Below are 10,251 nucleotides of genomic sequence, written 5' to 3' on the forward strand. Positions count from 1 at the left end.
ACACGCGAAAAACGTTGGCAGTGACTTTACAGTCGGTTTCATAAATAATTTTTTTTTTGTCTTTTTGTTGTTTTTTTTTTTCATATATATTTTTCCTACCGTTGCTCACTGGCAGCAGCAGTGGTAGCAGACGCAATAGGAGAAGCAGGAGCAGGAACAGGAGCAGGAGCAGCAGGCGTGTTCGATATCCGTCCCGCGTGCTTCCGCTGTCTGTCGTTCGGTCTTCGAACCTAGGCCATAAATCTTACGCCATTGCACCCATAACGGTCAAAAATGAACGGACGGCGCAAAACCTTTTCCCGTAATGGAAAAAAGTGCAAAAATAATACAATGCGGACTGGGGAGGATAAAAATAAAAAAACTTTTCGTTCCGATTTAGGACTTTCGTTCGACCGGGGGGATTTCGGACGAATGATCGGCAGTGTGGCTCCGGCAGCGGTTGTTGCGGTGGTGGTAGACTAGCCGATACCGCTAATAAATAACTCAAACAATCTGGCCTTGCGTCGCAAGCGTGCTTGTATACGTTTGTGTATCATATGTGGTGAAGTTTGTGAGCGAGGGAGTGTGTGTGTATATGTGTGTGTGTGTGTGTGTGTGTGTGTGTGTGTGTGTGTGTGTGTGTGTGTGTGTGTGTGTGTGTGGGTGTGTGTGTGTGTGTGTGTGTGTGTGTGTGTGTGTGTGTGTGTGTGTGTGTGTGTGTGTGTGTGTGTGTGTGTGTATGAATGTTTTTGTGTATTTTTATGCGTATTGTCGAGGTAAAAATGAGTTGGCAAATTTTTGTTCTAACATTTTCCAATTTAACTTGTGGTGCTGACGCGCAGTATAATATTATGTGTTATGTCCGTGATTTATTTAAGCTGTATGAAAACTGACTGTTTTGCAGCCCCGTTTTATGAATATTTCAGGTGGATTTGATTAACTGAGCTGAGACACATGTATACTTCATATTTATTGATATTTTACACGTTAAATAGTCCGAGCGGCGTGTGTCTGCAAGTAGATGCGAGTCTATTATTTAGATCTTCCTGCACGAACAACTATACTGACATCGGAAATTGAATTGATCTGTTGCGGTATGGTTTTTTTTTTACGTTACAATGTTTTTGATGGTAGCTAATGATGTGTACCACATTTTACAACATGGAAAATACCTTTACATGATTTTATTTTATTTTTATACTGATATTTTCTTTTCCAATTAATTTTAACAATTATAATAATGATAACAAATACAAGCAGATATATATGTAGTGATTGGCAGTGTTTGAAGATTAAAAATAAAATAAAAATTGTCAAAAAATGATTGTTAAACAATTAAAGAAAATAGAATATTTGGTTGAAAAAAATAGAATAGGAACTATAATCATTTTTCGTTAGGTTAAGAGTATATCAGGAATGCTCAAGGAAATTTGAAGAAGTTAAAAATAGAAGTTTAGCTTATTGACGCAATATAGTTAATATGTATTGTATTCATTGAAATATATCGGCTTGGTTTTGATTGATAACCTATAAATTGTAATATTTTAGTAATGGTTTATAGCTTTTTTTTATAACTATTGTTAGTTAATATTTTATGAAATATATAATTTTTTTTTTAAGAAAGAAGATCCTATTAATTTCCCCAAGTCAAAATATTGGTATATAATATATTTCAATATTTATAATTCTTAATATAGGAATAGATATGATTGAAATAATAAATCTATAATGAATATTTCTTCTCAGTTAGAAAAAAAATAATCAATATCATTCTTCACTGCCCGAAATATGTTTGAATATTTTCCTTTTAAATGTGTTGCTTTAAGTTATCGTCGAAAGCTACTATTTTTATCAAATTTATCAATGATTTTTCTTAATGTTATTGTCCCATAGTATAAAAGTAGCTTATTTGACCAAATAGTTAATAAACTATATGTAGACAGCTAATTCAAACTATGAGTTTTGAAGTTAGATTCATTGATGAATAAATATTAATAAGGTTCCTTCAGTAATAATAAAAATTCTGAATTTTAAACATTAATAAGGCCTTAAATTGGTGGTTTGATCATCAAAAAATTAAATATATTTTTATATTTTACAAAAAAAAATGTAGATTATGAATTTACGTAAAATAAAAATTCTAAATGAGATATAAGAATATATGTATATATAATTGTAGATTATTGGTATGCCTGTCTTTAAATATAAGATCGATAATAAATTGTTGCACTCAAAAATAAATTTTGAGTAAAGTTTTAGTTATTATGCATAATATATGCATTAAGTTTTCAGATTTTTAATTTAAAAATAAAATTTATGAAACAAGACTTTGAATTCATCTAAGACATAACTTAAAAATAGTTCGAAAAGCATTATTTTTTAAAATTATAAATGCGGGTATTCAAAAATATATTTCTCTAAGTTCCTGCTTACGGGAATAAATAAGTTACGAAATTATCCAATTTTTAATAAAAATAATTAATAAAAGTGGTATTATAATGCAATATTTAAGTAAAAAATAAACACCCAAACAAATGAATAAAAAATGTAAATGTACATTTCTGCTATTTTACTTTGAAGGATATAAATTTTACTTCTGAAAATATCTAAAAATGTATGAATAAGTCTTTGTTTTTGGAGATTTTTGAATATTGTATCATGTGTATTTAAAACAATGATTAATGTGCGTTGTAGAAGAAGCAATCTCCCTCAGTTCGATTTGTACAATACGCTATGAATGAATCAGTTGTAACAATATCTTGTACATTTTTGTAAAGTGTATTTTTCATAATTGTTATCAAGAATTCGTAAACCACGCAAAACTTTTAATACTTTCTCATGCTTAAAAATTGCAATAAAAATTATCTTTTTTGTTTCTTCAGAGAATGATGTTTAAATATAAATTTATAACATTTATAATATTTTATATATTTTATATTTTTATTTATTTATTTTTTTTTTATTTTGCTTTGGTTCGTACATTACAGCAAAAAAAAAAAAATTAATATGATCATATTATTAAAAACAATAAATTTATTATATATATATATATGTGTATATGTTATTTTAATTATAAGTCTACACTAAATTATAGTAAAGTATATCTAATGTTTAAGTATTTTTGATTTTAAGTTTATTTTTACTATTTCTCTACAGACTATATCGATTTGCTATTTATCTATGTTTATTGGAATATAAGTTAATCTTAAAATAAAGTTCTAATTAAATTCAATGATAAATATTGTTTTTAAACTATGGGGATATTAATTTTTTATTCAACTATCAGAAATATTTGTCTCATGAGGTTTAAAAAATAAAAATTATGTAAATTCCTTAAGGTCTACACGTAGGTACGTATCATACATTTATTATTTTATACTTTGGACACTAAGAGGTATGATACACTATTTTTAATGGTCTCTATTTAACGTGTATTTAAGAACACGTTCCGTATGTGTTTTTATAGAAACGGAGCTAAAGTGTGTGTTATTAAAATACACGTGTACACGTGTATTTAGAGTCCATGTACTAGTGTATTAATAGTCCGTACGTTATGATCAGTGGTGGATACAAGGATGTATAACAGGGGCATGTGCCCCATGTGCCCTTCCCCCATTATTGTTTACACAAAGTAAAAACAAATTTAATTTTACTTTTAAATACGAAACTTTTTTTTAACAATAAATTAATAAATATTAATTTAAGTTTTATTTATACGATTGTATTATAGTATATTTTATATTTTCATGGCAATATTATAATAAAAAAAATGTATACAAGTTTCTGTTACACGAGTATATAAACTTTTAATACACGTGTATTAAGATATACGTGTACACAAACTTTAAAAGCAAGTATAATTAAATACACGTGTATTACTACATATTATTAAATGTTCGGAATACGTGTACACGTGTATATCAATAAACAAACCTAACCGAGAGCCCTGATTATTTTTAATTTTAATTTTAGATCAGAAATGTATAAATACTTGATAAAAAATTAAATAAAACTATTAGAAAGTATTCTTAAACTTTTTAAATACATTAATAAGTAATATTTTTTAACGTACCAGATATTGATGAAGTAATAAAAATGAAATAATAAAGATTTTGGTATTCTCTCAGCTATGGACGGTTTATGCAGATTGTATGCTATTATGAATTTAGGGTTGAAAACTAAAAGTAACTCAAATGTGTTTTTTGTTCTAATTACTACATGATATTTGGAGTGTTTTTATTTGTTAAACTTATTTTCCACACATTTCGTAGTATGGCGTTTTATTTTCTTATAAAAGCGAAAACATTAATTTTCGTAACACGAAATGTGAAATGTCAATTTGTTTTGTCCAATCATTTTGGATATTTGCCTATTCTGAAATGTACATTTCGATATTATAATATTTTGCATAATAAATCTTAGCTCATCGTGTGACGTTTTATTTATGAGTCCGTCGGAATAAAACATCAATTCATATCATAACACCCGATAAAAAAATCAAATTATTTATACACATGTAAATGCGATTTTCTTTTCTCAATATTTTTAATTTATTTTTAATAACCTCCTTTTATCAAATGTTATAATTTATTTGACAATATGGTACACCAAATATACACCAATATAGCATACCTAGTTTATTTAAGTTAAACGTTTGTAATGACACGTTTTATTATACATTGAAAACTATATTTATTATTGTTGAAGTTGAAATTGCTAGTTTGAATAAACTGACAAGTAGAATTATATATATATATATATATATATATATAGCAGGCGACAAAGAATTTAAACTGTGAAAAAAATCTCAAATTTAACAATATAAATATGGTTTCATTATTTATTTTATGTACCTACATAAGACATTATCGAATTAAATTTGAAAATTTACATTTTATTACATTTTTAGCAACATATATTACTCTCAGATATTTTAACGCTTCTAATTAGCAGAACTAATTACTTTTAAAGAGCCCAACACGTAGAAAAGGTATATTATAATTAGACGATTAAAAACTGTGTTGAAATTGTATTTAATTAGCTAATATTTTTAAAAATGTAAAAATTATTAAAATAAACAAATAATTGTCTAAGTTTTGGGTGACAAAGCATATAAAAATAATTAAATAAGACTTAATTAGGTTATATGGTCAAGTTATTAATGTATTGATAGTTACATGATAGTTTTTAGTTGAAAAAAATTTATTTTTATGCTTATACATTTCTGTATAATGTTTATAATGATATATATATATTTATGTATATCTCAATAATATTTATAATAGCTAATTACGATATTATTATTTAAAGAATTAATATTTGAATTGAAAATGTACAAGTATTCTTGAATGAATAATTATAAATTCATACTAATCAAAGAAAATACTCGTAAAATAAATAAATATTTTAGTAATTATATTATTACAAAATTTATATTTTCTGTAAATGAATCTAAAATGAATATACATATTCTTATTTGTTCTCAATACTCAAATATCTAAAAAGTACCAAATATAATTCGGATTTTTATCTAATTATTTAAATTTCAATAATTGTAATATCGAAACAGTGTTTTTATAAATGTATAATGTTTATGAAAAACGCACTAATTATAGATTTAAAATGTACAAAGAAAAGTATTTACTCTACAAAGATGTTGTTAGATTCTGAAAAATACTTTTTAAAGTTATAAAAGTGCTTCGAAACTTTCGTACAGTGTGTATTCGTACATCAACTAATTGAAAATCTGTAGGTAATATAATAAAATAGAATATTTTTATAACTTTATAATGAAGACACTTAAATATCTATTCAAAGTAAACTGTCTAGGAAATATTAAATTTTGAGATTTTTCAAAATTTAAATTTATAATTATTTTATAACGTATTATAAGCAAAATTCATTATTTTTATTTATGATATTGATACTAAAACTTCACGTAGTAAAGTTAAAAAAGATTGTTTGAGGTAAATCACAGCACCAAATGAAAATTCTATCGATATTTTTTTACGTAAAAAACGTTTCGGTTTAAAACAAAATATACGAAAAATATGTTTGCGTTGAATTCCATTTAAAATTATACTTTGAAATTGAAAGTTAGTCATTGGTTCGAAGTATAAAAATCTAATGGATCAACAATTTGCATTGATATTGACTGTGACATGTATTGTAATTGTGTTTATTTATAGTTTGTTATTTAAAAACTTGAAGTACTTCTTTATCTTCACTCAATAGGTAAAATTTACTTTTTTTCAATTAATTTACACAAAAAAATCAGTTATATAATTATATAGTTACTAGAATCATTTTTCTATTTTTTTTTCTTGACTGGCATGAATTCATAATTATTAATTAAAGTATTAATTTTCAATTCAAATATTAATTTTTTAAATAATAATATTGTAGATATTATAAATATAATTGATGAATTTAAATTAGTGATAATTGTATATAAAATTAATTGCATTCCTATAATTGGGGAAAATACAAATAATCTTAACCAAAAAATTCGAAAAAAATTCTCTAAAATTCTAATGTCCGTTAATTTGTTGATAATATGTACTCGTATTATGACTTCATAATAATTTATGAAATTATAGTTGGAAACAAGTAAGGTAATAGGATTGTTTACAACAGCTATCCTATGAACATATACACACTTTGTAAAAATGGATAAATCCAGGGCCGGCTCAAGGTATAGGTGAGCTAGGCACCTGCTTAGAGCGGCACTTTAGTAGGGGTGGAATTTTCAAAATTGATTCGAACATTTTTTTAATTCTATTGGTGTTTTATAAGAAAAATATATAAATGAATTCATTCGTGAAAACCACTTTCCTATATAATAAAATAATATTGTCTAAAGTTATTATATTAATTTATATTATGGCCTACGCTGGGCATTTTCAATTATTCAAAAAATATAAGTAACTACATATCTGATAGTCACGGTAGTGATGGATTTTGAGCAATAGTAATAGAAATAATTTTTAAGTCTTTTTACATATAATTTTATCCATAAAATAAAAAATTTAATTTTTTTTTAAGTATATATGTCACATAAAAATAGGGGAGGGGCCAAGTTAAAATAAGAGCTCAATTTCTTTTTTTAGAGATGGAAAAATTTGATTTTGCCTAGTGCATTATTTTTGCTTGGGCCGGCCCTGGATATATTGGAAATAGAAGATATTAATGTACAATAAATTAAATACATACATATGTAATTTATTATAATATTAGTACACTAAAAGTCAGTCTTGAATATCATCACAATGCACGAAATTAAAAAAAAAACTGTCTGGGCACCATAAAGGTTTATGCCTTTATTCTAATTTTTTCAAGTATAAAATTTTGAATTTAAAAATATTGAGTTTTAATGGAAAATATTATTATTATTTTTATTATTGATGATTTAAAACCATGTATTAATACTCCGGTCATTTAACATTATTTTAAGATATTTCATTACTTACATAATTTTTATATGAAAACGTCGAAACATAGAATACAGGTTTTGTAATTTAATTTTAAGAGTGGCTTGTTTACAAAATAAAAAATAATTAAGTAATAGTCTCTGGGGTATTAACACATTTATATTCACCCGAACACATCTAATGACTTTTTATTCTTTGTTTTTCATATTTTCCCGGCCATATTACTAATTATACAGTCTGCGTAGCATCGTGGGTTTGGACCTAGCCCAAATATCTTGTAATGTCTACAGATCCATCGAAAATTATTTTTTTATGAAATTTGCCTTTCTTATTTTTAAATGTATTTAATTTTTTTTTTTTTTTTAATAACTTTCATTTGCTTGTTAACAAAAGAAATTAAAAATTGTATATTAACAAGGCGCATGGCAAATACGAAAAGTTACATGTTGTGTCAATGTAAAGCTACCATCGATGTTTTGTCAATACTCGGATATTATAAAATGACCACTTAGCAATTTTATCAATGCAACAAAATACCCCTCACTAAAACACATTCTATTTTATGGAGTAGTGAAGTGAATTAAAATTATATACAATTTTAGTACATTTACATATTTTTATATATTTGTAAATCATGTTGTATGTGTTATTAACTTTGATCGTGGAATATTCATTTGAATTACTTCCATTTGTTTTAATTAAGTATGCAAATATTTAAAGGAGATGAATTAATATAGAGTACCTAAAATGTCTGTAAATATTTTATTCTTACTATACGAGAATAACGGCAAAGTGATTTTGATATCTAAATAAACTGATCTGTATGTAGATACTAACAATTTATTATTATTCGTTGCTAATAAGAATATATGTATATTGTAAAATGCCATGAGTTTGAGTTTAGAATAATAGTGAAATTATTAGTTTTCTATATATATATATTCTATAACACGGCACATTTTTTTTCTTTAAATTATTGTCTTATTATTATTGTAAGTGATGTTTGAAAAAGTTACATCATAAAATAGAATAATATAGGGAGGAAGGGATAGCACAGTGATATAACCGTCAAAGAGTGGGTATATTCTTATACGTATAAACAGTACAATATATATGTTTAGTAATGGTTTACTATTGTAGTTAAAATTTGACAATCGGAAAAATATCAACATAATACAGTATGGCATTGTAACATGACATTTTAAAAATAGTTTAAGTGTGAATAAAAAGATATAAATACATAATTTATCGTTTATTTTGTAGAATAAGTTGTTCGTATGTGAGTTTTTGGTTGGAATAATAAGACTGTTCAAGGAGTGTGGTTGTCCGTTGAACGCACTCTGTTATCCGCTTCACGTTTCATGGTCATTAAATATGCGCTATGAAAACATTTTTGGCATGCTGGTACCGGCAACTAAGCTTAAATGAGATTTGCAATAACAGTTAAGAAGGTATTTATCCACTACGACCTACCTTCGTTTCCTCGCCCAAGACCAAATGATGAAAATCCTAAAATCTAAACTGCAGTTTGCCAAACTGCTACGCTGTTATACCAATCGATTCTAAAGTACAGGCGAAACGCATCTTTTCCTCCCTAATAATAAAGTTACTCTCCATGATCATCGTACTCAGTACTTGAAATGATCGTAAATATTTTATAATGCATCGTTGAATTGTATTTTTGCAAAATGTTTGTAATACGTCATTCTAGGCTTTATAAATGTAAGCAGAAAGCTCTAAAAAATGAATAAATAACATTGTAGTATATCGTGCAAACAAGTTTTTATGATTCAATGATTTCATTATTAAAAATGTAACCAATTAATTTTTAATGATTGAGCTTATGATAAAATGTTAATATGTATATAAGGAACATAAATTTAATTAAACCTGTACAAGAAACCAATTTTTAGTTTACAAGGACAAACTATTATTACTCACCTTATTGCAGATATTTTATTAGAAATTTTTTTGTAAAATACAACTATTATTTTCATAATTAAAAAAAAGGCTAGAAACTTGGTTATCGCGAAAAAAAATTGTATGGAAAAAACTTGACTGTAAAAATGAAAGGATTCATGTAATTCAAGATTTCATGATGTAGTTTATCATGTTAAAAATAATGGTTATGTATTAAGGTCAAAACGCCCTTTTCACACAAAAATATATTTTTTCTGTCTTGCATACTTTTATAAATTGATAATATACGGTACTTGAATTTCTAACTTTTTTTAGTAACCAATCATATAATATTTGTTATTAATATATTCTTTGATTTACATTTTTTGCAATAGGTATACATTAAAAAAAAATTAGTAAATACATTAAAAGTTCGTTGATTTTATTATTTTATTTATTAAATGATTAAAATTATTTTTTTTTGCATATAGTTCATTAACAATAATAATACCATTGTATTATGTAGAAATAATTTTAAAATATATTATACGCTTGGAAATTGGATTAGTTATATTAGTTATCGGAAATTTTTACTTAAAAATGTAGAAATTGTTCACCATTTCTATAGTATTACCATATATAATGTACAACACATGCATACATACACACACACACACACACACACACACACACACACACACACACACACATATATATATATATGCGTGTAATTGAATAATAATAAATCGAACACGAAAAGGCAAAAAACAAATATTCCTGCTAACGTGACTTCACTGTATACTTTTATATAAGTCTATGAAAATATTTACCATTTTGAAGATTTTTCTGGGGAAAATAGTACTATTCATCTTATCCAGTATGAAATTATTTCAGTTATATCTTTTTTTTTTATTCTTATAAAATATTGTTTATTATTCTAAAT

This window comes from Sipha flava, unplaced genomic scaffold (genome assembly GCF_003268045.1).
Source record: "Sipha flava isolate LNK unplaced genomic scaffold, YSA_version1 37_pilon_pilon, whole genome shotgun sequence".
Taxonomy (NCBI): domain Eukaryota; kingdom Metazoa; phylum Arthropoda; class Insecta; order Hemiptera; family Aphididae; genus Sipha; species Sipha flava.